Raw genomic sequence first — 17,517 nt, 5'->3', positions numbered from 1 at the left:
TGAAATTGGACAGACCACCCGGCATCGACCTAGGCACCGGAAATGACAAATGCAATCTCAGCAATGTCCTCTTTGCAAAAATTGGGAGAGCTGTCTCACAGACTAATCAAGCAACAGCCTGACATAGTCATCCTCACGGAATCATACCTTACAGATAATGTCCCAGACACCATCATCACCGTCCCTGGGAATGTCCTGTCCCACTGGCAGGACTGACCCAGCAGAGGTGGCGGCACAGTGGTATACAGTCGGGAGGGAGTTGCCTTGGGAGTCCTCAACATTGACTCCGGAACCCATGAAGTCTCATGGCATCAGGTCAAACATGGGCAAGGAAACCTCCTGTTGATTACCACGTACCACCCTCCCTTAGCTGATGAATCAGTGCTCCTCCATGTTGAACACCACTTGGAGGAAGCGCTGAGGGTGGCAAGGGCACAGAATGTACTCTGGGTGGGGGGCTTCAATGTCCATCACCAAGAGTAGCTTGGTGGCACCACTACTAACCGAGTTGGCTGGGTCCTAAGTGACATCGCTGCTAGACTGGGTCAGCGGTAGGTGGTAAGGGAACCAACAAGAAGGAAAAACATACTTGACCTCATCTTCACCAACCTGCCTGCCGCAGATGCATCTGCACATGACAGTATTGGTAAGAGTGACCACGGCACAGTCATTGTGGAGATGAAGCCCCGCCTTCACATTGAGGATACCCTCCATTGTGTTGTGTGGCACTACCACCATGACAAATGGGATAGATTTCGAACAGATCTAGCAACTCAAGACTGGGTATCCATGAGGCGCTGTGGGCCATCAGCAGCAGCAGAATTGTACTCAAACACAACCTGTAACCTCATGGCCTGGCATATCCTCCACTCTACCATTACTATCAAACCAGGGGATCAACCCTGGTTCAACGAAGAGTGCAGGAGGACATGTCAGAAGCAGCACCAGGCATACCTTAAAATGAGGTGTCAACCTGGTGAAGCTATAACACAGGACTACTTCCGTGCCAAACAGCCAGGGCCACTCAGCTCCTGGCCTCATTACAGCCTTGGTTCAAACATGGACAAGAAAGCCGAACTCCAGAGGTGAGGTGAGAATGACTGCCCTTGACATCAAGGCAGCATTTGACAGAGTGTGGCATCAAGGAGCCCCAGCAAAACTGCAGTCAATGGGAATCAGGAGGAAAACTCTCTGCTGGTTGGAGTCATACCTAGCACAAAGGAAGATGGTTGTGGTTGTTGGGGGTCAGTCATTTCAACTCCAAGACATCACCGCAGGAGGTCCTCAGGGTATTTGTCCTCGGCCCAACCATCTTCAGCTGCTTCATCAATGACCTTCCTTCAATCGTAATGTCAGAAGTGGGGATGTTTGCTGATGATTGCACAATGTTCAGCACCATTCGCAACTCCTCAGATACTGAAGCAGTCCATTTCCAAATACAGCAAGACTTGGACAATATCCAGGCTTGAGCTGACAAGTGGCAAGTAACATTCGCACCACACGAGTGCCAGGCAAAGGCCATCTCCAACAAAAGAGAATCCAACCATCGCCCCTTGATGTTCATTGACATTACCATCACTGAATCCCCCACTATCAACATTCTGGGGGTTACTATTGTCCAGGACACCATCCAGGACAAAGCTAGATTGGCACCGCACCACATCCACAAACATTCACTCCCTCCACCACCGACGCACAGTAGCAGCAGTGTGTACCATCAACAAGATGCACTGCAGGAACTCACCAAGGCTCGTTCGACTGCCCGTTCCAAATCCACGGCCACTACCATCTAGAAGGATAAGGACAGCAGAGAGCTGGGAACACCATCACCATCTGCATGTTCTCCTCCAAGTCACTCACCATCCTGACTTGGAAAAAGCCGTTCCTGTCGTTGGGTCAAAATTCTGGAACTCCCTTCCTAACATGACTGTGGGTGTACCTACACCACATGGACTGCAGCAGTTCAAGAAGGTAGCTCACCACCACCTTCTCAAGGGCAACTAGGGACGGGCAATAAACGTTGGCCCAGCCAGTGAAGCCCACATCCCATGAATGAATAAAAAAAATCTCACTCACTGCCAGCTCAAGGGACATCACCACTCACCCTCTCATACACACCCTCACATCTCCATCTGGCCTCATCTCCTCTGGAGACTGCCTCCTCAGGCGTAACCATCTTGAGGCCAGTTTCACAGATCAACATGCGCCCCCACACACATGCTGGGATATCCCCCTTCCCCATCCTGCAGCCTCTTCCCTTGCCTGTGGCCACTTCTCCCCCTTCCCCAAGCAAGCCCGAGCCCTGCAGACGTTGAAAAGCCACACTCTCCTTACGGCTGGTCTGGTAGGTAGAGACCTACTCGTGAGCTCCTCTAACAGTGATGCGGTGCTGCCTGCGAAGCCTGGCACTTATGACCGTGAGTGCTGCCCGAAGCAAGATAGGCAAACAGACCTCGAAGTCCCGAGTGAAGTGCAGCTCGCCAGGCGCATGTTGCTTATGTTACAATTGTGAAACACGTCGGCGTGATTGCCCAGATGCTCCAGCATGGAGGGATGATTCCGGCGAGCAGGGCTTATAATGAAATACTACGGCACGCCAAGAAAAAGTGGAGCGGACAGTTGCAAACTGATGTCATGACGGCGTAAAACACTGATCACCACTGCCATCGCCTACCAAGCTGGAGTGGTAACGTAGCTGCCTCCCCTGCGGCCAGAGCGGGCTTAGAGGACATGACAGCAAGCCTCCATGGCGTTGAAAAGTCGCTCGAGGGCTGCAGACTTCTTGCCTTTCGGGGCCATGTCTTCTTTGCTGCAGACCTGGGCTGGAAATACTGAGCACGGCTATATTTTAAATGTGGTGCCTGGTGTGATGAAGTGGCAAGGTGACTGCATGGCAGGCAAATCAGAGCCCACCTGCCATCAAAACAACGTTTTACCCGCCCGCTACCGCACTGCGTGCAAATCTGGGGTGATTCTGCCCGATGAGTTTGAGGACACAATGGGCGTAGGAACCATACAACTGCATGAAATGTCTAGATGCGACACTTCCCAGAAAAAAGAAACTCGCACAACCATTCAGATCAGGAAGAAAGTGAGAAATAAGCCCACATCCATAAATCTGAAGCTGAAGCTTAGTGCCGGACCACAGAGTTAATATCACTCAGGCGATACCAGATCTTTCCTGAAAATTTGAAAGGAAATGGTTACCGAAGAATGATGTTCTGAAATTGAGCAATGTAATGCTAACAGCATATGTGGGAACTGAGATTCAACAACTGGAATGACCCAAAATCAGACACAAAGGAAATGAAGTTAACTGCATGTTCTACATCATAGAAAGACATAGTCCTGCTATCCTGGAGTTGAGCTGTTGTGAAGAGCTGCAGCTGATCCCAGTACATTGCAAGATGAAGGAAGCGTCACTGAAGGTTGAAGGTAGCACACCCATTGAAAAGCACCCTCCGGTCAGAAGCAGAAGGCGGAATTGTCCCAGCAAGCGAGCTGCAATGGTGGTTTTTCACATTGTATCTTCTCAAACCTGCTGCATTAATCATGCATTCTGGGGAAACACGCCATTTCTATGGAGGGCAGGCTCTCATTCGCCCACCACGCCATCACCCTGCTGCTTCAGCACGCCGAGCGCCATATTTAAAGTCCAGCCATGCGCACACATCTCAGTGCCTCCAGCCCTCGACTGCTGCAAAGAAGACATGGCCCTGAAAGGTTAAAAGACTGCAGCCCCCAGGTTCAATGACGCATCCCTCGAGCACCTTTTGGATGCAGTGGAGGCTCACCATGAAGTCCCCTACCCCCGCTTTGGCCGCAGGATGGGCTGCAACCTCATTAATCCAGCTTGGGAGATGGCAGCGGCAGTCAGCGCCAACACCCTTCAAAAGAGGACAGCCACCCAGTGCCGCAAGAGGATGAATGATCTCCTCCATTCCACTAGGGTAAGTCACTCTTCTCATCGCTCTCAACTCACACACTCACAAACTCATCATACATCCACAGGGCCCTCGCAATCACTGGTGGTTTAAGGGACATCACCATTCACTCTCTCATACAAAACTTCATTGTCCTCATCCCGTCCATGGAACCATTCACCACCCAAATATGCCAGGCATAGTTATCATCTGGCCTAGGAGGCATCCTGCTTACACTCTCTCCATCTCTATTCATACAGGACATGCTGGCACACAACAACAGGGAGAGGTCTCAGACCGGTGGAGGAATGTCTGAAATCAAAGTCCTCACAGACTTTGAAAACAGAGCCATCCAGCTGGCCGTTGGCAATCTGGGCCATTCCTGTGTTGACGGTGAGGTCAGCGGTGCTCTACCAAGTGAGGATCCAGGAGTGCAACATCCATCAGACAACCATTCTCTGACTGATGTGTCCTATTTCACAGGCCACTGCCATGCACTAATTATCTCCCCTTGCTTCCGCAGGCACATCTGGGAATCAGCCAACGGAGTCCACGACCCAGGGCCTCCAATCAAGCCCCTAAGAAACCTCTGAAGAGGAATCTGGAGGTGCCTTCCTTGAAGTCCAGGCACAGCACTCACCCACACCTTGCACCAGCGCGCAGACATGCACCTCCGTGGGACCTAGCTTTACAGTAGCCTTGGGATCACAATCTGATGAGCACATTGCACTGTCTGATCCACAGCAGGAGGCAGCAAGTACTTCTCAGGCCTCCGGCACTTGGACGACTGCTAGAGGCCAGAAATTTGCTGAGTCCGAATCAGATGACGAGCTTCTGGACTTGGTTATGTCACAGTTGCTGGAGCTGCAAAGGCAAGCTCAGGAACATCAGGAAGGGATGTCTGCTGCAATTCTCTGATTGCAAGGCACAATAGAGGAGTCCGTCCACCTTCAGGCTGAGGGGATAGTGCCAGCATACCAACACACCGAGGTCGACAATGTTAGGATGGCAGCCACCATGGAGACCTTGGTCCAGGACATTGCTCCTGCACTCCATCGCTGATGCCACAGTTGGCCTCTGACAGTGTGTACGCAAGAGGGGAGTGGGGCAGCTTGATCTCACTCCAGCTACCCCTTCTCCTCAAGGAGTCAGCCAGGGGCCCTTGGGCAGCCATAGGGAGGAGGATCAGCGGGTGTAAGCCCCGGGGCCATCCGCCCAGGTGACTCCGGGAGTGTCTTGCCCATCTGAACCCCCTCTTCCTGTGACCTCAGCAGTTCCAGCTCCTCAGGCCGAGGAGCTGGAGCCCGAAAGCAGGCTGGGGCCCTCCAGGCCTCAGCCCTCCAGAGGACGCCAGCCAATGACATCAGCTGTCAGCAGGCTGCCTCCAACTCCGCTGTGGATGGCCGGGGAGCACCAAGACGGAGCGGCAGGGTTAGGAAAGTTAAGAAGAAGTAGTTGCACAGCCTGGGCACAGGTGTTAATCACTTGTATGTACTGTTGACTATTGTCAGTAAACTCCCAAGAATGTCTCCCTACTTATGGCTCCTTGTTCTGATGAGCAGTGTTCATGTCACTCAGACACAAAACCTTTCTGCACAAGATAAAGGCGGGTGTCTCAGTCCAGGGCCTCTTCCCTTGCTTTGTGCAGCCTTCAGACCAAAGTGATGGTCCGGCCTCACACTCCCTGGACACATTACTGATGCCTGCATCTTGACGGTGCTTGTCATTGCTGCCAGAATGTCGTGGGCAGACGTCACAGAGTTCCATCATTCTCTCTGTGTGCTCTCAGCACCTTTAAGGTGGGGCTGGCCCCCATCTCTTCAGCATATGTGACCAGTGACGTTGTTCTCCTGAAGGGCTCAGGTACTGAAGGTGGACAAAGGATCAGCCACTTTTAAAGTTTCACGGCTGCGTCTCTATGATATGACCCTGGTCACAGAGCGCAAGCCAGCTGCCCTCGACCAGACAGGAGTCAGACATTCTCAGAAGCTATGTGAAGATCTATGGAGTGTCCTCACTGCATGTCGTCATCATCCTCCTGAAATCGAGCAACTATTAGGGCCTCTACTGCGTCTCCATGACAGGAGCAATATCACAGAGGGTATGTTTGCTGCCATAAGCCAGACTGGAGTTAAACATTCACATGTGCAATGTGAAGATCTATGGTGTCTCCTCACTGTATGTTATCATCATCCTCCACAAATCTAGCAGCTATGACGGCCTCGCCAGTGTGCCTGCCTCGTCTGGCCAGTGTGAGGGCCTCATCCCCATCATCGTCGCCCTCGAGGACCTCCTCACCTTCACCCCCATCAGCGTGTTCCATTGGAGGAGGCCTCCAGCTCCTGCATCTTCTCCTCAGTCAGCCCCTCTCCCCATTGCAGCGCCAGTTTGTCAAGGGTACAGCAGACTACGACCATGCGTGACACCCTCTGCAGACTGTATTGCAGGGCTCCACCAGACCGGTCCAGGCACCGGTACCTCATTTTCAGCATCCCGATGATCTGCTCCAACAAGTTGCGAGTTGCAGCATGAGCCTTGTTATACCTTCGCTCTGCTGCAGTCTGAGGCCACCGCACGGGTGTCATCAGCCACATCTTCTGTGGGCAGCCCTTGACCCTGAGGAGCCATCCCTGCAGCTTTTGTGGAACCTGGAAGGCTTCAGGGGTCTGTGACCGACTAAGAAACCGTGTGCAGACCTGCAGGATGCGTTTGTGGTAGTTGCACACCAGCTGCACGTTCAGCGCATGGAATCCCTTGCGATTGACATAGTTGACTGCGTGTTGCGACGGAGATCTGAGTGCCATGTGAGTGCAGCCGATGGCAACCTGCACCTATGGAAAACCCAAAATCCAATGGCCCTTGCATCCTGGCTATCCTAGTCCCAGGAGAAATGCACTGTGTTTGTGCCCTTGAGAAGATGGCATTCGTGATCTCATGGATTCATTTGTGGAGAGGGGCTTGTGAAATCCCACAGAGGTCACCTGTGGAGTCCTGAAAGGAGCAACTGGTGTAGAAATTGAGCGCCGTGGTCACTTTCACAACCACTGGCAGTGAATGCCCTCTGGTTTCAAGATGTCGTGAAACCAATTTTTGGCCTTCTCGCCATATTGTCCACTGACACCACCAAACGCGCCCAATGGCAGTGGGCATGGACGATTCCACCCAGAGCCGAAAGACTGAGTAAATTCTATTGTTATGAAAGATAACATGCAAAGCCAAATGACTGGATTACAGTCAGATATTGAAATTCTCAAGGTTGATACTGAAAGGCACAAAGAACTCTTGACAGAAAAGGACAGGTAATTCGGAAAGTTTAGGCAGTGTCATGAAGATATTAATGTGTATAATGTTATAGGAAATTATTTTAAATTGGACATGTAGTAGGGTCTGTGTCTGTGGGTGTGAGTGTGTGTGTCTTAATTAGATTGAAGTCAGCTAGTCTAGGTGCTTTGATGTATAGTAGTTTTGAGATGTTCAACAGTAAGGTGGCAGGTACATTTGCATTTTGTTGAATAAACCATTCAAAGACTATGGTCTTGCACCAAGCAATATGTTTATATTACTAATAAAACTGGTAATATGAAAGGGGTTTTATTGTTAGCAGAGGTGGAGTTCAAAGGGTCTGATACAATGAGATCTTACATTCAAACGGAAGACTAGGTATAAACAGAAAAGAGTTTTGTATGTGTAAGTCAGAAGCATGTACAGTCTAAGTCACCTGTAGCCTACAACAGTGCAAAGGAACCAAATTGAAAGGAACCTCATTTTGAATTCATAAGATAAAATGTGCTTTGCCTGGTATCTGTTTAAGTCTATGGGTTATTGTTGCCTTGGGGAAGATTTACCTGGGAGTAATTAATTTGGGGATTTGTTTAATAGTTATTATAGTAGTAATTTGTAGATACGTGCATGTGTTTAATTTCTTGTTAAATTAGTAAATGCTTAATTTAACTTATATAAAAACTTCTTGAGGCTTGGCGGCTTCATTGCTGAATTAAGAGCTGCATCTCAAACATACCAGTTGAAAATATAGGTTATGACAGTTGTTTAAAGTTTCCCTCTGGGATTTTAAATAACTCAGCCTTTTCCAACTGCTGTGTCATAACAGCAGCTAAAGAAGATTTCCAGAAACTTACAGCACTCCAGGATGAAAAGTTAGGACTAGAGAATAGAGTCATGGACCTGGAAAGGCTGAAGGTTGAGCAGGACATAATATGGTATGTTGAGAAAGAGCATATGGAAAAGGAACTGCATACTGCACAACTTGCTGAGGAGGCATCTAGGAGGGAGATCCTGAACCTCAGATCAAAACATCAATGGCACGTGAGTCAATTAGGAGAACTTAAAACAACAGTGTTGACAGCATATTAATGAAGTGCAGATGCAGCTTAACACTGTATCATAGTCAGACAATGATTTACTGGAGACCAATAACAAACTGCAAGAAACGCTAGAGCATTTGAAAGAGGAGATATGAAATGCAAAAAGCCAAGCCGAGCGGGCACAGCAGGGAGCTGAAGAACTGCTGAAAAACAAGATGGATTGGAAAAGAAACATAAACTGCAGAATCATAACATAGAGCTTGAGATGCACTGTCAGTGTGCTACTTTAGCTCAGTAGAGGCACAATGTTTTACTACCTAAGCAATACCATGAATAATGTTCCTGAGAAAAGAAAACAAACTACAAAAGACCCTGAAGGTGTTCAGTTTAGTTATAAAAGTTGATAGTTAATCTTCTTTAGTTCAGACACAATAAAAAAAGTTAATGATTAGAACAGTTATCTTGATATTTAGAGGCTTTTTCTTAAAAAAAAGAGGGATGTTATATTATATATTCCAATCTGATTCAGGCATGCTATGTTCATGCGCAAGTATAAGTAAGTATCCAGGATACCACATCATTCACTACTTGATTACAGTCTGTGTATTGAACTAACAATGTATCAGTCCACAGCATGTTGTGTGATTTGAGAAATACATTGGAATAAAGCTCCAGCTTTTGTGTTTAAAAGTGTGATTATTTCAAACTTTTGGGAATCACACAACATAATTTGGTAATCGCAGGTATCTGAGAGTAAAACCCAAATGTTTTAAACAGATGTAATGCTGAATTAGATTAAGGGAAATCAACCTGAATAACATCACACTGCCCAGTCCAAGCAGTGTGTTATATATTGTTATATATCTCTAAGTAGCTAGGAACTAATGAGTTATGTGAAGTGTTCCAGGGGAAACGTTTCACAGCTGCTGTAGAGACTCGTGTTGTGAAACAGAACCAGTTCAATCAGGTCCTACTTTGTACCAGACACCATAGCAAAAATTAAACATAAAGAGCTCTGATCTTTTCCAAGCTTAAAGTGTGATTATTACCAACATCTGGGAGCCAAAAGACAACAAAAATACATAACACAATGAAACCTGCCGGGCTTCACAATTGGGCGTCTGCCTCACACGGGAAAATGACAGCAGGGGTGGGAGGATGCCCTTAATTAGCCATTAATTGGCCACTTCAGGATCTCAATTGACCTACGGGCCACAAACCTCTTCCCTGCTGCATGTAATTTTACATCCCCGCTTGCCTACCAACCCACCCTGAAGAATGTAAAATTCAGGTAAATGTTAATTTTCTCTCTCTGCAGATGCTGCCAGACCTGCTGAGCATTTCCACTATTTCCTGTTGTTATTTCAGATATCCAACATCTGCAATATTTTGCTATTGCATTTCAGAAATTGTTCATTTATTAATTTACATTTTAAAAATAATTGCAGGTCTAGAGGATATCCCTGAGCACTTGTAATAAGTATTGTTATGAATGCAAGGTTTTATGAAATAGTTGTGTTTTTGAACTGTCTCTCTTAATTCAAGGTAAAACAAGATGCCCTGGAAAAGGGGGATAGTGTGAAGTTGTATTGGACTCTGTCTGGCAACAGGCCAGGTGACGGTTACCATGGTGACAGTTACCATGGGGACCGGGGCTCAAGTCAAGACTTACTGAAACCCAAGTGCCATATTTCACACCTGAACACAAAGGGAAAGACAACTGTTCATGCTTTGTGTAGACTTACAGACTCCCAGGCAGTCTGATTAAAAAACCCTGGACACAGAGGAAGAGAGAGTCCTTTGAATAAAGACAGTAACAGCAGCTACTGTGGTCAGCGGAGGGAAAAAAGGTTGTTTTTCTCTGTTAGTTTCCTGTCAGAATGTGGGTGGAAAGTTGTTCTGTGGTTGAAGAGATGGAATCCATGGAAATGTAAGCATCCTGGAAGATTCATCCTGGCGAGGCTGGGGAATGAATCACTGGAATATACTGTGCTGCTGGAAGTAGGTTCGAGATTTCTCAGAAGACTGAGGAAATGGATAAGCAAAGCTCACTGGACATTACAACTCAGCGAAATGGGGAAAAGTGAGCCCATTGAAAGCTGAAATTAATTTTGGACTGTTTACTGTAAAGAATTCTGTGGAGGGTGTGCTGTAAAGTATTAATGTGGCAAAGGGTTTTTGAGTGTGTTTGAAACACTAATGAGGGATGTCTTTTCTGTAGTTTTGAGTATTAGTTGCCTGCTAAGTGATGTTTTGTCAATGTAGATTTTAGTTTGTTTGTTACAGTAAAAGCCTTAAAACTTGAAACCTTTTCATGCGCTTCCATAAATTGATCACTGGGAATTCAAATCATTTTTAAAAATTATCGGTCTCTACTGGGATCGTAACAGTATTGCAAACACAACTTAAATAAGACAGATGATTTGGATATAAAATTCAGCCTTCACTTCATAAATCTTAAAACAGGGTTTTTTCAAACTGATTTAGGATTTTTTCAGCACATTTATTAAATATCTATAATTATTTATTAATAATGAACTGTTCCATGGGTTTCTGATCTTTGAGGTGCTTCTATATATCGACTAGCATTACAAAATTATACTTGAATTTTATACATGGTGAGAAAGTACATTTTCGTTTAATGAGCACCACGAAGCCTAATAATATAAATAAATCATTTTAAACACATCCCTTTGGATCCCATTAGTTTTATAAGATATAGTGAAAAAAAATCTGTAGAATTTTAGAGTTTATCCTTTTCAGAGTTTCACAAACCTGCAGGCTTCTTTGTACAATTAGAAGAGGCTATAAAAACGTCGACAACGGGATATTTCTGTAAGGGAATTCATTATTCAGAAGGTTGGCATTTCATTTATCTGGATCATTAAGTTAACAGAATGAGAATAACAACAGGCAGTATTATGTACAATATTGATGATGCAATGCAATACGTTCACTAGTGGAGCAACACTCGTGAGCCTGCATCTGTGTGTCTCTAGCTCAGTGGTAGACAAATGCTCACAGGCAAACAATCAAGTGTTAAGGCAGATAAAAAAAATCAGACACAGAGACTATAGCACTACTCAGAAAAGGGTTCAAGTCAGAAGCAAAATTCTATGAATGAACTGGGTATACATTAGGAATATACATTAAATCGTATTTGAAACTTGGAGTCATCCAAATTGGACCATTTTTGAGAATGACACTCACCAGGTTTTTGTCTTTGCTAAAGATTTAGTGTTAAGAAATCTTGCTTTAATTGAATTTCTTTAAACTAGTTGTAGAAGGAAATAAGATTGGGAGACTGGCTGTGTCTGACCTGTTAGTATCCACAGTGATTAATACATGAAAAAACGGAAATGGTTTAGTAGGTAATAAAAATGACTACTGAAATCAGGGCAAACATCTGAACAAGAATATTACAACCCATTGCTAATACATTAATCACCAACATCAACTTTAACACTAGTTTGTCCTGTTTAATCCCCATTATTGAAGAACAAAGAAAAAATAAATGATGTGAATGAGAAAAAAGGGCAAGTCCTTTCTGTACCATTTGTTTCTACTGAAATGCCAAAAAGCACTGCAAAGATAGACCAAGCACTAGTGAAGTATACACCATCTCTCCCACAACCAATATCTTTCCTTGTTTCCATGATTACTATGAGTAATCCTCCCACTGTTCCACATGACTATTTTTGCCATCTGCACTACTGCTGTAAAATATGACTCAGGCATGCCATTATGATCACTGTAAAATTCAATGATTCCTTCTAATTCATCCATTAAATATCTTTCTCCAGATATGGATAATGAGAATAAATAGTAATTAGAGAAAACTTGAAATAAAAGAGATAGCTGTAGACTTAGAAAAATATTCAGTATTTATTTACAATTTAATATGCACAATTAATTATTTTGATATGCAGGGCAGAATTTTCTGTGCCTGCTGGCGTCGGGCATGTTTGGCGGCATGAGCGGACAATATGGTGAGAAGGCCAAAAATCGGTTTCACGACGTTGTGAAGCCAGTTTGCGTTCGTCCGCTCAGCCCATCGATGGAGTCGAATGACGTTTTACCCGCCGGCCACAATGGCGGCTTCTCAAGCCGTATCATCCCAAACCCACTGCATTAATTATGCATTCCCGGGAAACGTGCCGTTTTACCCACCCGCTACCGCACTTGGTGCAAACCTGGGTCGATTCCGCCCACAGGTTGCACATGATATATGGAGACTAATTAATTTCTTCTGATGCAAGTCATGTCCATAAAGTTAGGAACTGGCACTAAAACCGCTTTTAATAAGGTAATGTACCAAATGCACTCAAATTTCCTGAAGTGGCTTAATTTCATTGTTAGTCACAGATCAAGATGCACATCAGACCAAGTGTAAGGCTCCTACTAATGATGGGAGCAGATAGCTGTGCGCAAGTGAAGGATAAAATGAAAGGAAAAAGTGTCACTTTTGACAAAAATTCTGAAAGCCTTTAATAAGGCACAAAAGACAACTCAAGCCATTAGCAGCATTTGTCAATGCTAATAGGGTAGGGGATGAGGAAGCAACAGCCACAGAAGATAGAAAAGTAAATGTATTCGGTACTGGGTGGTGGGGACTGAACATCTTCCTGCACATTGACAGCCTAATTGCCAATCAATGGTTGTTCTCTTTTTCCCATCACCTCACAGTAGTTAAATCTGTCAGGAAACTCATTGGTGACAGTTGTGCTGATGTAGAAAAGAATGAATAAGTTCACAGGAAGATTAATGAGAACCAGTATTCTAGGAGAAAAGAATAAACTGTTCTGTTGAAAAATAAGTCAGTAATGACTTCAAAATCGCGAAACAAGCTTCTTTTCAGTCTTTTAAATTCACTTATCTGTGCTGCTGACTGGCTAGCAATCCTTGATACCCAGCTACACCATATTGACATGCTGTACACATGGTCTTGCTAGCAGAAAAGACTCAGTGTGCATAAAAAAAACTATCAGGTACGTATGCAAATAATGCTTCAGTAAGAATTTCCTCTACCCATCCATTAGAAATGGAAGGCAATACCACCACGGTGGAGACCCAGATTAATTATAATTGTCAATGAGCTCTTCAATGGGAATTCCTAATGTGAGATGCTGGAAAGAAGAGGAAGATTACCAGTGGGATAGGAAACGGGTCACAATGGATGAGAGTTGCTTTGTGCCTCCTGTTAGTCACATTAAGGAATTTTAACCCCAGGAGATGGTTGATGTCATGTGTGTAGGAGTTAACAGGTGGGATATGCTAATTTATGATGTAGATGATGATGTACCACTGACACTAGTCAGTCATGTGTTAGACTTGAGAGGTTAGATTTGTGCCTAAGAGCTATGTGCCTACTCTGTTGCCTGTTTAGAAGTAATACTAATAAACAAGTGCTAAGCAAATACCAGAGTATGCTTACAATCTGTCAAAGAGCCAAGAGCCACGCCAAGGTTGGATTCCAAGGTAGAAGGACCAATCTCAGTGATAGACACATCGATGTAAAAGATACATCGGTGTTATCAAAGGAACTACAGAGTGAAGAAACCTTTGAAAGCAGTTCAAAGAAATCTTGGCAGTAGAAGGAGACACACTGGCGAGAAGTAATGATGACTGTACCTAGAGAGCAGTCCTTGCCCTTTCCCTGCCCGTTTGACTGCCTCAAGGGCCCGCAGAGAGGCCAGCAGCAGGAGTTATGGAAATGCCATTTTCTCTAAGAAATATCAGGTCTTCATGAAAAAGAACCAAAGCTTCAAGTTAGTTCTTTTCTTTATGCAGTCGCAGGCAATGTTCTCCAAAGGCAGGGTATACAAGAGTCCACCACAGGTTTTGATTCCATTATTAAAGCCTTTGACACCTATTTTAGCCCAAAGTAAAACTTAGTAAGTGAAATAAGCAAGTTTTAACTAGCACTCACAATGACCTGGGGAAATCGAAAGAATTATTCCTGACAAACCTATATCGCCTAGCTAGTTCTTGCGGTCACAGAGTGCTGAAGGATGAGTTAATCCGTGATCACATAGTCGTGGGTGTCCAGGATGAAAACCTCCCTGACTTTCTGCACTCCAAAGATGACCTTACACTGGATCAAGCACTCCAGTATGTGGGGCAGGCCGAACTTAGAGCATTTAATGGGGCTATCATTTGCGGTGACTCTAAGGCTTCACATGACTCTATGGATTGGGTAGACCCACAGGCAGTGGCCCCAACCATATGACACCCTGCCAAACAAACCAAAAAGGTGAGAAACTGCATGCCAGTAGCCATTCTGAGACGCTTCCATTGTGGTGTGAAAACCCAGCAACGGCACCAAGACTGCCCAGCAGGAGGCATGGAACGCTTCTAGTGTGGGGACATTTCAAGTGTTTCTGTAAATCCAGCAATTTTAATCAAAGTTGCAGACCAGTTAATATTTATGAAACACATTCCTTACAAGAAATGGAAAGTCCAGAAAACAACAACCCTACAACGTTCCTAGTAGTCTTAATCCAGATTACTGGTCAGTTACAGTCCAAGCTCAAGGCTTTGATGCTTCTTTTAAAATTTATACTTGAACAGCTGTTAACATATTAGCAGATGGCCTCGACTGGCTTCAGCCAATGACCCTTCAACCATCAGATATCAAGTTACAAGGTCCAGGCCACATAGACCTTCCACTCAAACACATGATTATTGTTCCACTTAGCCACAAGGGCAACAGATTGTTGATTCTCTATGTTCTTCACAATCGAAATGCATCCCTATCAAGTGGTGATGGTCGCATACTAGTGGTGGCGATGGTCGGAATCCTAGAAAAACCAGTTGATGCTCATCATTTGAATGACCACTGTACTTCATGCAACAATCTTCAACCATTTATTTAGAAGCAGTGGACATTCAGCCTTCAGAAGCGGAGGAGGTTTATGCACTCAGCAGTAAGCTCCTTTCTTTCACAGAGACACCATCTACTAGACACAAGGTAGACAAGGAAGCTATGAATTTCTCAGTTCTTCACAGAGATCTTCCAGAGATGGAGGACACAGAAGGCACTGCAGCAGACAGTGACCATCCCCATGAAGACCTGCTGGACCTTAATTGGCTATTCCTAGAGAGTGATGAGGAAGAATCTCTTGTATTGAGTGATCTCTTGGAGATTGAGGTCTTAGTGAATGATTTATCTTTCCCATTGTTAGATGTGCCTTATGAAGTCTCTGTTGTCTTTTTCGAAGAATCAGTTGTGCTTTTGGTGGCTGAGTGGCAATCAGATCTTAATTCTACTGAATATGTCAACGTATTGCCTACTTTATCTCCTGCTGCCCATGAAGAGTCTTCCACAGAGAATGCTTTGCCTGAGTCCAGGCTACAGTCCATAGAGGGTCACACTGCTCAAGAACTGGTATCTTCTAAGGGTGAAAATCAATTGTCACCCATACTCAGTCCCAGCTGAAATTCTTCCCTTCAGAGCTGGAGGTCAGCACAGAAGCAGCAGCAGAATCTTTAGCACTTCTGAATCTTTAGTGGAATCCTGGACAGCAATCCTGTCGCAGAGTTGACTGTCTACAAGGAACTCCTCTCATTACAGAAGATGGGGCTGGCTTGTCTCCATATTCTCAGCAGTTCTTCCCATTGCCCATAGTGGAGCAACCTCATACAGAGAGAAGTGTGGCTCTCTTACCACTGCCTACAGAGAGTAAGATGGTTCGCCTACAAAATCATTGCGAGCTCATCTCTTCCTGACAGTCTTACAGAAATTTGCTCATTTTCTGCCTTCATCATCTAAGTCCATTCAACTCTCAGAACTTCAATGCCTTTTCAGTCTTTGACCTGTCTGTGAATGATAAAGCCGTGATAGTCTTCCCAGAGATGAAAATCATCCATCTTCTGAAGCTTCTTCCCAGAGTCCTTCAAGGAGGCATCAAGTCCCTCAGAATGTCCTGAGTTCTTCTTTTCTGCTCCCAGAAAGTCCGAAGGTCGATTCTCCTCAGTCTTCTCTTTTGGGTCATTCTTTCATTGAAAAGTCTTCATTGTCCTTGCAGTTTCAGTCTTCCTGGAACCTACACTCAGCTTCCTAGCTATGCTGATAAATATGCTGATAATGTATTGTCCTATTCTGCAGATGATAATGTCCTACCCGAGGAAGAAGAAAGTTCTCATGTCCCCAAGCCGTCTTCCCTGAGGGCCGAGAATTCTGTGGGAATTTGAATTGCCCAGAACTGTGACTTGGGAAGGGGAAGAGTTGGAGTTGAATAGAATCAGTATTCATAAAAAAGGGAGTTACAGGAATGTAATATAAATAGTAAGACATGGTTTCATGTTATTGTTAAAAAACAGGATAACATACTTGGGGGCAGGCGTGGTTCTGAAGGGTTAACAGATGGGATATGCTAATTTATACATAGATGATGATGTACCACTGACACTAGTCAGTTATGTGCTAGGCTCAAGAGAGCAATTGAATTCATGCCTAAGGGCAATAAGGCTACTCGGCAATCTGTTTATAAGTAGTATGAATAAACAACTGTTAAATAGATACCAGAACAAGTCCACAGTCTGTCTAAGAACTAAGTCCCATGCCAAGAGTCCAAGACAGAAAGACCGATCTCAGAACAATGCAGGAGGTTGAAATATTAAAATCATGAATCCCATTTCAATCTGCCCACTTCTGGGTTTTATGGAGGCGGGATGGACTGGGGAGCCAACCTATTTCCAGGATGCGGGTTGACAATTTAAATATTATTATGAGGCTGCCTGACTCATTTTAATGTACCATTTTAAAATTTAACTCTGGATGACTGGGATTCCTTGGACTCAGGAAACCTGACAGCTATGGAAGATGAGGACTATCGGATCCAAGAGGAAAATGCCAACGCCCCTTGTGATTGCAATACCCTCAACCTTTCTTATCTCCTGCCGTCCTCCTCCCCAACCCCTCTGATCTCTCCAATCTCCGATCCCTCCAAATTCACCACCCCCTTGAGACCTCTGATCTTTCCCTGGACCCCAATTTTACATCCCTGTTGTCACTCCCCAACTAGAATCCTCCAATCTCCCCCTTGCCACAACTCAGGCCTCTGATTCTGCTTCCGCCACTCCCACCTGATCATGGCTTGGACTTACCTGGTCCCACAGCTTCTTATCCAGTGCTGCCTGCCCAGGTGGAAGCCAAGCCGGCCAATTAGGCTGAGATCAGGAGGGAGACCTGACATTGACGTCACTCACACAAAAATGCCACATGTGTGGGGAACTCTAGCTTCCAGGTTTCCTGCGTGTTACTGGACCCT

The 17,517-nt window shown here is 45.1% G+C and overlaps 1 protein-coding gene across 1 annotated transcript in view; it reads right to left on the bottom strand.

Annotated features, from left to right (window-relative positions):
• The window catches only part of mgat5b (alpha-1,6-mannosylglycoprotein 6-beta-N-acetylglucosaminyltransferase B), a 1,185,562-nt gene that overhangs the window by 298,588 nt on the left and 869,457 nt on the right, over positions 1 to 17,517 (bottom strand). The gene's annotated exons all lie outside the window — the stretch shown is intronic.

The sequence above is a fragment of the Cetorhinus maximus genome, chromosome 24 (assembly GCF_964194155.1).
Source record: "Cetorhinus maximus chromosome 24, sCetMax3.hap1.1, whole genome shotgun sequence".
Taxonomy (NCBI): Eukaryota; Metazoa; Chordata; class Chondrichthyes; order Lamniformes; family Cetorhinidae; genus Cetorhinus; species Cetorhinus maximus.
The sequence above is the reverse complement of the archived record's forward strand: the minus strand, read 5'-3'. Positions and strand labels throughout refer to the sequence as shown.